The sequence below is a fragment of the Narcine bancroftii genome, chromosome 2 (genome assembly GCF_036971445.1).
Source record: "Narcine bancroftii isolate sNarBan1 chromosome 2, sNarBan1.hap1, whole genome shotgun sequence".
Taxonomy (NCBI): Eukaryota; Metazoa; Chordata; class Chondrichthyes; order Torpediniformes; family Narcinidae; genus Narcine; species Narcine bancroftii.
Window position 1 is genome coordinate 66,830,443 of NC_091470.1, and position 13,655 is coordinate 66,844,097.

Consider the following 13,655-nt stretch of genomic DNA (forward strand, 5'->3'; position numbering starts at 1 on the left):
GCCCCAATGTAAATTAATTTCTTTTTTCAATATGCACTGCAGATAGCTTAAATAACAATCTTGTGCATTGTTGCTTGAAACTTAATGGCATCATCTCCATACCGATGTGGCATCATTGTCTTAAACTCTGGGTCAGTATTTGAGATGTGTGGACGTGATCAATGCATTTCTGCGGAGCTGCATTGTCAGAGAAATTTTAAAATCGATAAATGGAATAAATAACCAGATTATGTGAGCTTGGTGGGTGAGGAACCTTGGGCCATCTTTGGTAGCAAAATACTTTGTATGAAAGTAAATCCTTCTTCATAATATTAACTGAAGAATCAATTTTAGTGATTAAATTATGGAATTGCATGTTGACTTTTCAAGTGGCAATGGTTAAAAGAATTGTGGGGTTAAAGGACCAGAAATTATCCAATATTAAGTTTGGGTAAAGTTTTGAATCTATTTCTGTTTTAGCTCTCTTGAATTTATGGATCAGAATTATAGTACAATGTTAACCTGGATACAGGTATATGCCACTACTTTTCTTTGGCTTGGCTTCGCGGACGAAGATTTATGGAGGGGGTAAAAAGTCCACGTCAGCTGCAGGCTCGTTTGTGGCTGACAAGTCCGATGCGGGACAGGCAGACACGATTGCAGCGGTTGCAGGGGAAAATTGGTGGGTTGGGGTTGGGTGTTGGGTTTTTCCTCCTTTGCCTTTTGTCAGTGAGGTAGGCTCTGCGGTCTTCTTCAAAGGAGGTTGCTGCCCGCCAAACTGTGAGGCGCCAAGATGCACGGTTTGAGGCGATATCAGCCCACTGGCGGTGGTCAATGTGGCAGGCACCAAGAGATTTCTTTAGGCAGTCCTTGTACCTTTTCTTTGGTGCACCTCTGTCACGGTGGGCAGTGGAGAGCTCGCCATATAACACGATCTTGGGAAGGCGATGGTCCTCCATTCTGGAGACGTGACCCATCCAGCGCAGCTGGATCTTCAGCAGCGTGGACTCGATGCTGTCGACCTCTGCCATCTCGAGTACTTCGACGTTAGGGATGTAAGCGCTCCAATGGATGTTGAGGATGGAGCGGAGACAACGCTGGTGGAAGCGTTCTAGGAGCCGTAGGTGGTGCCGGTAGAGGACCCATGATTCGGAGCCGAACAGGAGTGTGGGTATGACAACGGCTCTGTATACGCTTATCTTTGTGAGGTTTTTCAGTTGGTTGTTTTTCCAGACTCTTTTGTGTAGTCTTCCAAAGGCGCTATTTGCCTTGGCGAGTCTGTTGTCTATCTCATTGTCGATCCTTGCATCTGATGAAATGGTGCAGCCGAGATAGGTAAACTGGTTGACCGTTTTGAGTTTTGTGTGCCCGATGGAGATGTGGGGGGGCTGGTAATCATGGTGGGGAGCTGGCTGATGGAGGACCTCAGTTTTCTTCAGGCTGACTTCCAGGCCAAACATTTTGGCAGTTTCCGCAAAGCAGGACGTCAAGCGCTGAAGAGCTGGCTCTGAATGGGCAACTAAAGCGGCATCGTCTGCAAAGAGTAGTTCACGCACAAGTTTCTCTTGTGTCTTGGTGTGACTATGCAAATATCAAATGTATCAGTAATAAAAGGATTGAATTAGCAGGAAAGAGCTGCTGTTCACTTTAGCATGATCATCTTTAATGTCAGGCCTGCACTCAAATTCACAAATAAAGGAAAGCAAGATTAATATCGAGTACAAGTACTAATGGAGTAAATGAACGAGTTATCAATTAGGTTGAAAGTACATGCCTTATTATCAAACTTTGTGGATTAGAATTATTTTGGATTCCTGCATTTTTGTTACCCATTTTTAAACTGGTTCTTGGTAGGCAGGAACCCATTCTGCAGGTTCCATGGGTTCCAAAACTCCTTCAGAGATCTTTAGTAACAATGGAAGGTGATTACATCAGCCCACATCGAGGCAAGCCCATGCAAAGAGGAGGTTAATGTTAACTTAACCCAAGTGTTAATGCGGAGGTTTGTATTATCACTGTTAATACCATCAACGTTGTTGTGGATTTTTTTAGCATTCAACATTGTTCGTGTGTGGGATACAGGAGCTGGTGGGGTTGAAGGCGAAGTAGAATGGGCTTAAAATCAAAACAGTTGTGTTGTGACACGAATTGCAGACTCGAAAACTTAAAACACTTTTTTAAATGTTAGATGAATTCCACACTAGATGCACCATTGGGAATATAACATCATTGTGAAATCAACTCCAAACATACAACCAAAATATATACCAAAAATGTAAAAGATCAATTTAATAGAAAATATGCAATAAAAAGTTTAATTAAATGCTGTATTCTTATTTCTGGGAAGAAGGGAGCAGATAAATAATTTTATAAAAAACAAGCAATCTCTTCCCTCTCCACTAACTATTCACTGGCACCTAACCTTCCAGAAAGCCAACAACTGTTGCACTATTACTGCAGAGGTACAACCTTCTGTCCCACTAGAAGGATAAATTACAATTATCACAGAAGAAAGAATTCATAAGAATAAAACATAGAACCTAGTTGTAAAATATTGTCTTGTGACAGAAATACAAACAATTTATAAGCCTCTTTCAGGGAATACTCCACCAAATAAATATTAATAAATTAGCTATAAACATCCTGCAAACATTCAGTGGAAATTCATTGCCTTGAAATTCTCTCTCCAGCAATACTACATGACCTGACTTGCATTATTTTTATTTTTATTTAGTGTGTGTAAAATGCTTGCCAACTTCTGGAGACACCATTTATAATGCACATAACTTCACAAAATGTTCCAGTAAACTCCAGATTATTGGTTATTGATTGTCAGTTTCTTGCTTTTTACAAAAATCGTAAGACAGCTCATCTCATTAAACTCTTGGACTAAATATGTGAGGCTTTTAACTGAAAAATCAAAACTTTTGATGAAATGAAGTATAGGTTATCTTTGACTACCATCAGCAGTCTGGACAAATTCATGACAACAACATGTCCTAGAGATCTTGCAGGAACAACCTTGGTATGAAAATAAGGCAATAGTGACACCAATAAAATGGAATTTTTCATCAACATATATTTAAAAATATCCAATAGTGCTAAATCCACAGAACTATCAAAGAAAACTGATTTTCAGCATGTGTTAATAACTGACCTTAGCAACATTAATTGTAACTCTGTAAGAAACAAAAGTGAAACATGACCACGTTAATCATCCGGTGCAAAATCCTAAAAACACTGATTGTATTGAGACTGCACATATATGACTTCAAATAAATAAATAATTTGAAATGTTTGAAGGGATTTCATTCATTAAAAGTGGGCAAAAATATGTTCAATTTAAAAACCAAACTTTCTCATCCTTTGATATTCAAATGTTTCCTGTTTAAAAGGCAAATCCAAATTGTTGGTCTCTAGTGGGTGCTTTTAAAGCAGTTAAGATGCATATTCCTAATGTTATTTGCAATTCAATAAAGTTGGTTCTCCAAAATATCTCTCCAATTGAAGGTTATCATAGTTCAAAGTTCGGTTGAGGGAATTCACAGAGCAGACCAAAGTGGAAAGTTCCAGTCTTTGCTGGGGCATCTTGTGTGAAATGTTAATCAACTAAAATTTAAGGTTTACAGGGTTTAATAAACAATAATAGGAGGATAATGACCACAGAGGCAAGACCCCAACGTAGAGAACAGTTGAAGAATGAAAGATGGAATCCAGAAATTCAATCCCCAAAATAGCAAATGTTTTGAAATACCATGTTATGAAATGGAATTTGGCATATTTGGATACAAAATATATTTCTGTCTCAAAACTGCTAAAGATTTAGGAATTTCCTTGAATAATTCTGATTCATTCAGTTCAAATCACTGAAAGGGAACTAATAAAGCAATCTTGAAAATCAATATGCTATCAAATTTTGATCATATAAGCAAACATCAATTCTGAGATTTCAAGGAAGACATCATAAATACATTAATATTATGCAGGATTAACCTCTGTAACATAATTACAGTTAACTTATCACTGATTTTAAGGTTTGAAGTGCATAATGAATGATGTTTGTAGTATTATTGGTTTGAGAATACATGGTAAACTGCCAGAAGACCAATCTTTCCATTGTAGCTCTGGGTGGCAGCTGATTTGCATTAACATAACTAGTTTGTTTGCAAGTCTTTCTGAAAGCAGTGTCAGGAAACAAGATGCTTATATAGCTCCTTCAACATAAAGGTAGTCAACTCAGGGCAGTATTAAGACATATGGTACTTTGGTCTCTTAAATAGGGTTTTGGATGTTTACTTGAGCACCCCTATGGTAATGGGGAATGCAACAATTCTTAAAAAGTAGCATTGTCAATGAATAGATTTAGTGAGGTGTGAAGAAATTTCTTGAGACTAGAGACATAATCTGGTGATCCAATTCTCCCCACTGTGTCTATTTCTGTGAAACTCCATTTGCTTTCTCCCAGTTGCCACATGCTCCCCCACCCTACGTAGCCAATCCTATAGGTTTCCCACATTGTCATGGTCTTTTGTCTTTCTGGCTTTAAACAGAAGAGCAAGGAACAAAGTTCTAAGGGGCAGGGAACATCAGGAGCTGGTGAAGAATGGTGGAATGGAGGTCAGGATCCTGCCCCTACTGCCATCAGTTACTAGGGTTTGTGCTGCCCGGCTGAACACCGTTCAAAGACATTGCTGGGCTTTGTTCGGCTGTGCAGGGATTAGGCCGAGCAGTCTGAGAATTTGCCTTCTAATTAAAAAGGATAAAAGATGGAAGTAGCATGAGACTAAAACGTTGTAATGTTACTTCACAGGCTGGTGCCTGGTCACAAGACTTCCCAAGAAGTAGTGAAGTTCTTCAGCTTTTAGAATTACAATTCAACCATCTTTAAAAGTAAAATTTCACTTATTTCTAAAAATAACAATAATCGTCTTTTAACAGTCATTTAACAAGGAAATAATACCTTACAGATTTATTTTCATTTGCATATACAAACAAAAGGTTTTATTGATGATTAACTTGTGAGCATGTAATAAACTGTTTAAGCATTTCAGCCCTTTCTTTAAATAGTTTTCAATGCACAATGAGTTTCACAACATGGATATTATTTGGCATTTCAGCTCCCACTGGAATATTTAATTTTAAAAAAAATCAAACATGACACATTAACAAAGTTAGCTGATAACTCCAAAATGTTTAAAGACCGTGAGCAGTCATGTGCTCAAAGGGCTTTGGATTTTTATGATACACTCTCAAAATTACAAATGCTTTCATTCTTATGAGCAATACACTATCGTTCATTGTTACCTATCTGATATTCTAACTTTAATAGAATAAAAATCTGTGCACAGAACAGAATAAAGATGCTTAGTAGCCTGTTTTTCTAATTAAAACTGTGGCTTGCTTGATTTATTCTGAAGCATGCACGTCAGTGTCATTAAACCAGTCCAGGTTTAACTCCTTTTGGTTGTTTTTTTACATATTCAAAAGCTTGATCCAGGTTTGTTCTGTCATTTGTGTGTAAAAAAAATTAAACTAATTGCTTTAACTTGGAGCATGTCTAGGATGTGCTCAGATTAATCTAATTCAAAGCCTTGACTCTTCCAAGTGTGCTTAGACAAATCCATGCAAAACTCCTATATTTACGAGAAGGAGCTCTTGACAAACACAAAGGCTCCACTTAACTGTCACAACTTTCCCTTGGCAAATCAGTCATGGAAGTAAATGAAAACCTGCAGTTACTGGAAATCTGAACTAAAAACACAAATTGCTGGATGCTCTTTGCAGGCCAAGCAACGTCTGTGGAAAGAGAAATTGCGTGAACGATTCAGATTGGAGATGAAGGATCTTCAGATAGAAATTTCAGGTGATTGTGTGTATTATAGTAAATCATTCAATTACTGTACCATGCATCTCTTAACACTATTCAGAACGCTAAATGATCATGTTGTTCTCTGCAATTTGCAAATGATTGTTAATCTTCCCTTTTCTGAAACAGTTGCGAAAATTAAGAGTAAAATTTTGTAGTACAGCTGATCTTTCACCGTACAAAGTGAACTTTATACAGTAAAGATAACTAGGAATGTCATAATGAACATCAATATCAATGAGTTAAATGACAAACTATAAACAAAAAAAGTAATATCACAATCATTTCAGTTTAGTAGATTCACAGATTTTGTAAAGGGTGGCATGGTTGTGTAGTGGTTAGCACAACGCCTTCACAGTGCCAGCGATCGGGACTGGGGTTTGAATCCCATGCTGTCTGTAAAGAGTTTGAATGTTCTCCCTGTGTCTGCATGGGTTTTTCCTGGGGGCTCCAGTTTCCTTCCACTGCTCGGTTGGAGGTTAATTGGGTGTAATTGGGCAGCATGTATTTGTGGGCCAGAATGGCCTGTTACCATGCTGTATGTTTAATTTTTTTTTAATTAAATCAACAAAGTTAGTAGGTAAACTTCTGAAAATCCAGCATCTTAAAATTCCGAAGCCTTGTAATTCTGCATCAATACAAGAGTGAATAGTTAATGTTTAAACACTAAAGGATAAAGAGAAGATAGATTGTTCTTCATGTGAATACAATGAATTAGCAATAAAGATTAAAGCGTTTTGGGTCAATTCAAGCTTGTGTAGATTGGAAATATGGCTAGGAAAGTCTAGGATTTATTATATTGGCAGAGATAAGACTTCAGCGATGGATGGACAGAATGAAACAATATTGCAGCAGTAGACGTAGAATCGTCTTGGCAAAGCAGATTTATGATCAGCAATTTTATTGGAGTCAAAACCAATGACAAGGCTATGAATGTTCAGCTTCTACTTTAGACCAGTTAAAGGGTGAAGAAGGCAATTATTGTCCAGGAAACTGAATTTTTGGTCTTGAGAAAACAATGACATTTGACTGTCAATTGGAGGAATCTTTTCTTACCCGGTAAAGCTTGACATGGAGTGAGACAAATCAGAGGTGGTGAGAAAGAGGCAATGTCATCATGTTTTCTCAGATGATGCATATGGATAAGTACAGGAGAGGACCAAAGATGGATAGTTTGGAGATGCTGTGGTTTATAGTGTGCAGGAGTGAGAAACGAAGCCATTGCAGGTGATTCTTCGGTTATAATTGGATATCAAGAGGTAGTTAAACGAGAAAGTCTGTAGATGCTGGGATCAAGTGCGATTCACAAATGTACTGGAGAAACTCAGAAGGTAGTACCCAACGAAGGGCCCAAGCCCGAAACATTCAATATCCATATAACAATTTACGGAGCAGAAACAGGCCATGTTGGCCTTTCGAGTCTGCACCGGTTCACAGATTTTGTGCGCCCTCTTCAGGCATTGGTCCCGGTAGATCTTCATTCAATAACGATGGGAAAAGCTATGCTCCAGAACCATGAGAAATGCAATAAACACGAGGTTATGCATGATACAATAATATTGGTTACACAAGCTATACACCATGCCCCAAAAGTTAAATAAATCGGACCCCACAGTATCAAACAGATGTTTTCGCTGTAAGAAGAAATCATTGGTTGCCCTTTACTTCCTATGGCTGCTATGTGACCTGTTGAGTTTCCCCAGTGCATTTATGCATTGCTTCACCAGTTCAGGGGAGAGGTAATGGCAAAGGATGGTGTGCCTTCACTATCTCTGCTATCACGGTCAGAACCACCGATGTTACACTGGTGTTCTTCTCTGACCACTGCCTCCTGTCACCTACAGGAGGACCAGAAGCAGGCAGGGGAATGTGGAAAATGAATGTGAAGTTGCTGACCCCAGAGAATGTTGAGGAACTAAAAGAAGCATTAAGCTGGTTGGAGAACCGTGAAACCCTTCTTTGACTGGTGGGAAGCAACCAAGGAGAGCATCAAGGGGTTCTTTATCCTCAAAAGTGTTCAGAGGGCAAGACAGAGACAGTGGGAACTAAGCCAACTTCAGACTGACCTGCAGCAATTCCTTCTGCAGTCAAGAGGGTGGATATGAGGGAAGAACTCTGAGGTGAAGACCCTCTGTTCACCTCAGAGTCCTCCAAGATCATCCTCTGATCCAGAGTCTGCACCATGGAGCAGGATGAGACCTGCTCATATTACTTCTTCCAAAAGGTTCAGAGGGAGTTCTGTGATCCACAGCCTTAAGGAAGAGGAAGGCTCAGTCACATCCCTGGAAATGGCCATTCAGAGGATCTGAAGATCCTTTTATGCTGAACTGTACAACACGAAAGCAACAGACAGAATGCCCTCCCAGAACTCCCTGTACGCTATCATGGACGTCTTAGATGACAGCTAGTGGGAATGTCTGGATCAGCCAATTACTCTGGAGGAACTGATGGACTCCATTCATTCCTTTGGGTCAAGTAAATCTCTGAAAACAATGGCCTGCTGGCTAAGTTGTACATGGCTCTGTGGGACTGGGTGAGCCCAGATCTGCTGGAAGTGCACAATGCTCTGCTCCTGGCAGGAAGCATGTCAGACTCCATGAGGAAGGGCATCGTCACCCTGATCTTTAAACAGAAGGGGGAGAGAAGGAAGATAACAGGAATTGGAGACCCATATCATTGCTAAATTTTGACTACAAAATCCTGCCCCAGGACAGATAATCCACCCAGACCAAATCTTCACAGTTCTGGGCAGGAAGATCTCTGACAGCCTCACACTGCTCAGAGATACTATTACCTATGTGTAGGACAGAGGGGTTGACACTTGCCTGTTAGCTTTTGACTGGGTGTCACACACGTATATGATGGATGTGCTCTCCAAAATGGGCTTTGGGAGGGAATTGGATTAAACTGCTGCACGCAGACATCTATCATGCAGTCCAAATCAATGGTGGGAAACAGATGGCTTCCCCCTCTTCTGGAGTTGGGCAAGGCTGCCTACTGTCTCAGTCTTATTTGTGTGCTGCATAGATCCTTTTGCCAAATCCATCTGGGAGGAAGAGGGCATAAGAGGAATGATGTTGCCAGGCAGTGGAGGCACTCAGGTAAAGGCCTACCTGTACATGGATGATGTTGCCATCTTCAGTTTGGATACACGATCAGAATGACCAGCAAATGGAGGCATTTTGAGTCCGCATCAGGCACCAGGGTAAACCAGAAGAGTGAGGCAATGCTCTTTAGTAATTGGCCCGACTGGTCCATATCCTCTTCATTCAGATGTGACTACTGAAAGGTGCTAGGAATGTGGTTTGGAGGGGCTGAGGCATGCAAAAATAATTGGTCTACCAAAAATTGGGTCTGTGGATACAGCGTTCCCTCTCTGGTGCGAGGTACTGCTGTACATGGCACAGATCTGGCCCATCCCCTGCACCTCCACCCTAGTGGTCAACAAAGCAGTTTCTGAATTGCATGGGGGCCCAAATGGATAGTCCAAAGTGGTGCTGTGTACAAGTTACTAGAGAATGGAGAATATCCAATGTGGCTCTTGTCCTGATGGCCACCTTTTGTGTGGCTGCATCCAGCTGTGCATAGAACCAAAGTATAAGGATAGGCATAGCCCCTTTGCTGTGCAATGTCCCAGTCAGCTGGACTTTGCCACATGATCTAACCTTTGTGGAAGAGTTTTTTTCAGAACAATTCTTTCATCCACAAGACCATCAGGCAGTGGCTAGCACGGAACATCCTGCAGAAATTGAGATGAGGACTGGATGGATTTGGTGGGATGGTCCCCTGAGCAGACTGTCCAGGTCATCTGGCAGAATACCTCATTGCCAGGGCTCACAAGCAAGCACCAGGACTTGGCCTGGCTGGTGCTGAGAGGAACCCTCACAAGGAGATCCTTATTGTACAACCAGAACATCACCTTCCATCCAAGTTGTCCTTGAGATGGCTGTGGTGGACTGGAGACTGTCACCAACCTCTTTGCTGAATGCAGATTCGCAAAGAGGATGTGGAGAAGGGGTCCTTATCACGATTCATCCCCAGCAGCAGCGTGACAGAGAAATCTCTGATTTATGGGTTCTGGAATCTGACGTCCAGAACTGCTGGAAAGCCATCATCTTGGTTAAAGACATGGTTTGGTCTGCCCAAAACCTATTGGTCTTTCAGCACACTGAGATGTCAATCCAGGAATGCTACCAACTGGTGCATTGTAGGCTGCAGGAGTATGTGCTGAGGGTTGCACTGAGGCTTGGTGCAGCCAGTGCAAGGGCGCTGTGGGGAAGGACCACAGTCTAGAGTCTTCCTGTCCCTGGGCACTGAGGGGGGGGGGGTGAGTCTGAGATGGAAGCCTCTCAACCAACAGAAGGGGGGAGAAACAAAAATGTGCCACCCTGATGGTAACAGGGTATTGAGAGGACAAATGTAACAATGTACATTTGATGAGAATATATAGATATGACTGAGATTATGAGTGTAAAAAGATGATGGCTTTCTTGTTTGTAATTAATTGTATTCGAGGCAAGATATGTCTAAAGATAATGTGTAGAAACGACAAGGTGCCACAGTGTTGGTGGTAATGGTGTATTGAGAGAACAATTTAACAATGTACATTGATGAAAATGTATAGATATGACTGACATTATGAATGTAAAAAGTCAAGCGGATTTCTTGTTCGTAAATAATTTAATGTGAATAAAGAATATTTTTTTGGGGAAAATATTTCCATAATTAAAACAAGGATCAATGGCTGCTGCACTGGCTACACTTGCACTTTGCAGTTCCATTAGAACAGGCAACCTTGAGGTTAGATCTATAGGCACATCTAGGGTATGGCAGCCATAGCATGTGTTCTGGGCATCACTTGAAGGGGGGGGGGGGCGGCAGCACAGGAGAGCCTGGAAATGATTCACCCCCCCACAATGCTTCGAGCCTGACTCCCCCAACACTCCTTGTCTGATTTATTTCAAACAGAATACTTTTCAGACCAGCGAGAGAATAATTGGCATTGGTACTTTTACTATAGCTGCTGAGGGGAAGGGTCAGAGTCAGGCGTTGGGAGGTCCAGTGACCAGAACTCTCGACACCCGACTCTGAACCCTCTTCTGTCCCCTGTTGGAGCCAGGCTGAGGAAGGTGTGTGCTGAGTTTGAGCATGGGTTTTGGCATCTTCCTGGTTCTCTCCCACCGGGTGCTCGGCGCTGAGAGTCACCTTTCCACCGAAAGTAAGAGAGGATGCCCACAGAGATGGTGACACAGCCACTCAACACCTTTAACTTGAGCTGCTCTGCTCCAGCCTGGGGATCGCTGCTTTCATTCAGCAAATGCTGAGCCTTTGAAGTAGGCAAAGGGTTTTTTTTTAATTGAAGGCATAGATTCTTTTCCAATATCTCAATATATCCAACTATTTTGGGGTTCAACAGCGGTGAGAACAGATGGGGGAAGGAGAAGTGGATGGCATGGCAGCAGCAAGGGATGATTGCAGGGTGAAGGGTTGAAGTAAGTTTTAGCAGGGGTGGGCAATTTCAGTGCTTTCCATAGGCATTATTTTCCCTAGATACAACACTGGTTAGATCTTGTGGCTAATATATGAGACAAAGGAGGTTGTGAGTGACAATTAGGCCTCAGATGGCAAACTCTGGTGCTATCACTGGGACTGCTCTTTGACAGCACTTACATAGGGTCAAATACAAGTTTCAAGGTTCCTTTATTGTTGTATACATAACTGCACAAAATTTGTTGACTTTACCAATCAAGGGACATAAAGAGTGTCACTGGCCATGTGTCCCTACCCAGTAGCAAAAGAGTGTGCTCTCAGAGACATCAGGTCCATGGATCCTTCCACCACCTCCGATGCCACTGCCTCTCGCACTCCTGTTATCTCTGTAGCCACATGACCTCCTGTTTGTTCCAGCAGTGAACCTGGGCTCCAGGTATCTGTCAACTTTCATCACCCTGGTTTTAAACCCTTGATGTGAGTAGGAAACTGTTTACGCCCAAGGCCTTTCACCACCAGCAACCTCATGAATCCAGGTCCTAATGTCTGGTTCCCATGAGCTAGTCTCCAGTAGCCACAGCTTGGCGTGTGTCCTTCAGCCACTGAGTCCTTTGCTGGCCCGCTGCTATGGTCTCCTACTCTGTAGGGACTTCTCTCAGGCTTTTGCTTCTCAGCAGGAAGGTGTCCTCCTGCTCTGGTGCCCTGTGCTGATCTACTGCTCTACTGGAGCCTGCAATCCTCATGATCTAGGTTGCCAAGCATAGGCGCTGGGCCAGGGACCTCTGTGGATTCTCTGATGCCAGCATCATTCTATAGGTGGTATGAATTTGTACACACCATTAGTGTGATGACCAGGCAGCAGGATTCTGCAGAGGAGAGCTGGAAGATGTTTCTCCACTCCTTGTACTTTCCAGATCCACTCCAATGGAAGTGCTGCCATTGTTACAGCTGCATCAGAACCACTATCTTCCAGATTTAAATATATAAAAACTAATAAAAAGTATAGATTTACCTAAAATACCTGAATCTAACCACAATTTCATGAAAGATTTTTTTTAAATCTATTTAGGTACACATCTTTTTAATCAAGGCTGGCAATCTCATTCAAATGAATGCAATGGCAGTACCGATACCAGATGAGTCTGGCTGGATGTGAAGAGGCTTCTACTCTCTGGCCATTGGGTTGCTTTGCTTGATTCAGAAACCGATGGGAGGGCAGCAGGTCAGTTGATTTAGCATCTTCCCTTCATCTGTTCTCTGTACAAATCCACAAGTCAGTGACCAGCTGATTCAAGATGAGAGGACATAATGAACTTTGATGTCAAATTCTCTGGACTATTGGATATTATTCCTATTAAAACCCAAGATGTTTTAATTTGTTTTGTCCGTATATACTGTGTGCGTGTGCGTGTGCGTGTGCGTGTGTGTGTATTATATATATAGATATGTGTATGTATGTGTGTAAGTCCACAGCAATTTTAAAAAAGCGATCGCTGGCTATAGAAAATTGTATACTGTATATCTACACTGATCCCACTGCCCCACTCTCTGCCCATAGCCGTGTCAGTCTACACACTGATCCATATTTACAAATAGAGTTTACAGGTACACACATCCAATTTGGCTTTGCTAATTGTATAACTCCACATCACATAACACCCAATTTCACAGAATGTATCATGGATGTTAAGTGGTGCATACCTTGTGTGTGTATGTATGTGTGTATTTAAATATATATGTATTTATGTGTGTGTTTTAAATTTGTAATCAAATAATTCCCATGAGATTAAAGTGCACATTCCAGATTTTATTCAATGTTATTTGTACATTTTGGTTTTTCCATGTAGAAATTACTGCACTTTTTATACATAGAACCCTCATTTCAGGCTACCATAATGTTTGGGGCAGATATTTGTTAGTACTCAGGTATGTGTAATTGCTTCTTTGGTGTGGTATAAGAGAGTTAGGCTGCTTCTAAGCTTTTGATCACCTTTGGAGTCCATAGTTGCCATTTGTCAATAGGGCCAGGGTTGTGCTAAGGAAAGACAAAAATATGTATACTGTATATCCTAGTTTTATAATAACTTTTCCACTGACCTGGTAAATATACTGTAAAGATAGTTCAGGAACCTGAGCCCAAGTCAGTTTAAAAAGAGTGGCAAACTGGGCTCTGGTGAGTCAAAAGTGAATGCAACAAATGAGGTCCTGGTGTGTTTAAAGGGAGTGCAAGAAATAATACCTGCTAAACCAGATGCTGAACCTACAGGATTTCTGCATAGTCAGAAAGTAATTTAGCAATGTCTTATTGTAGTGAACAATT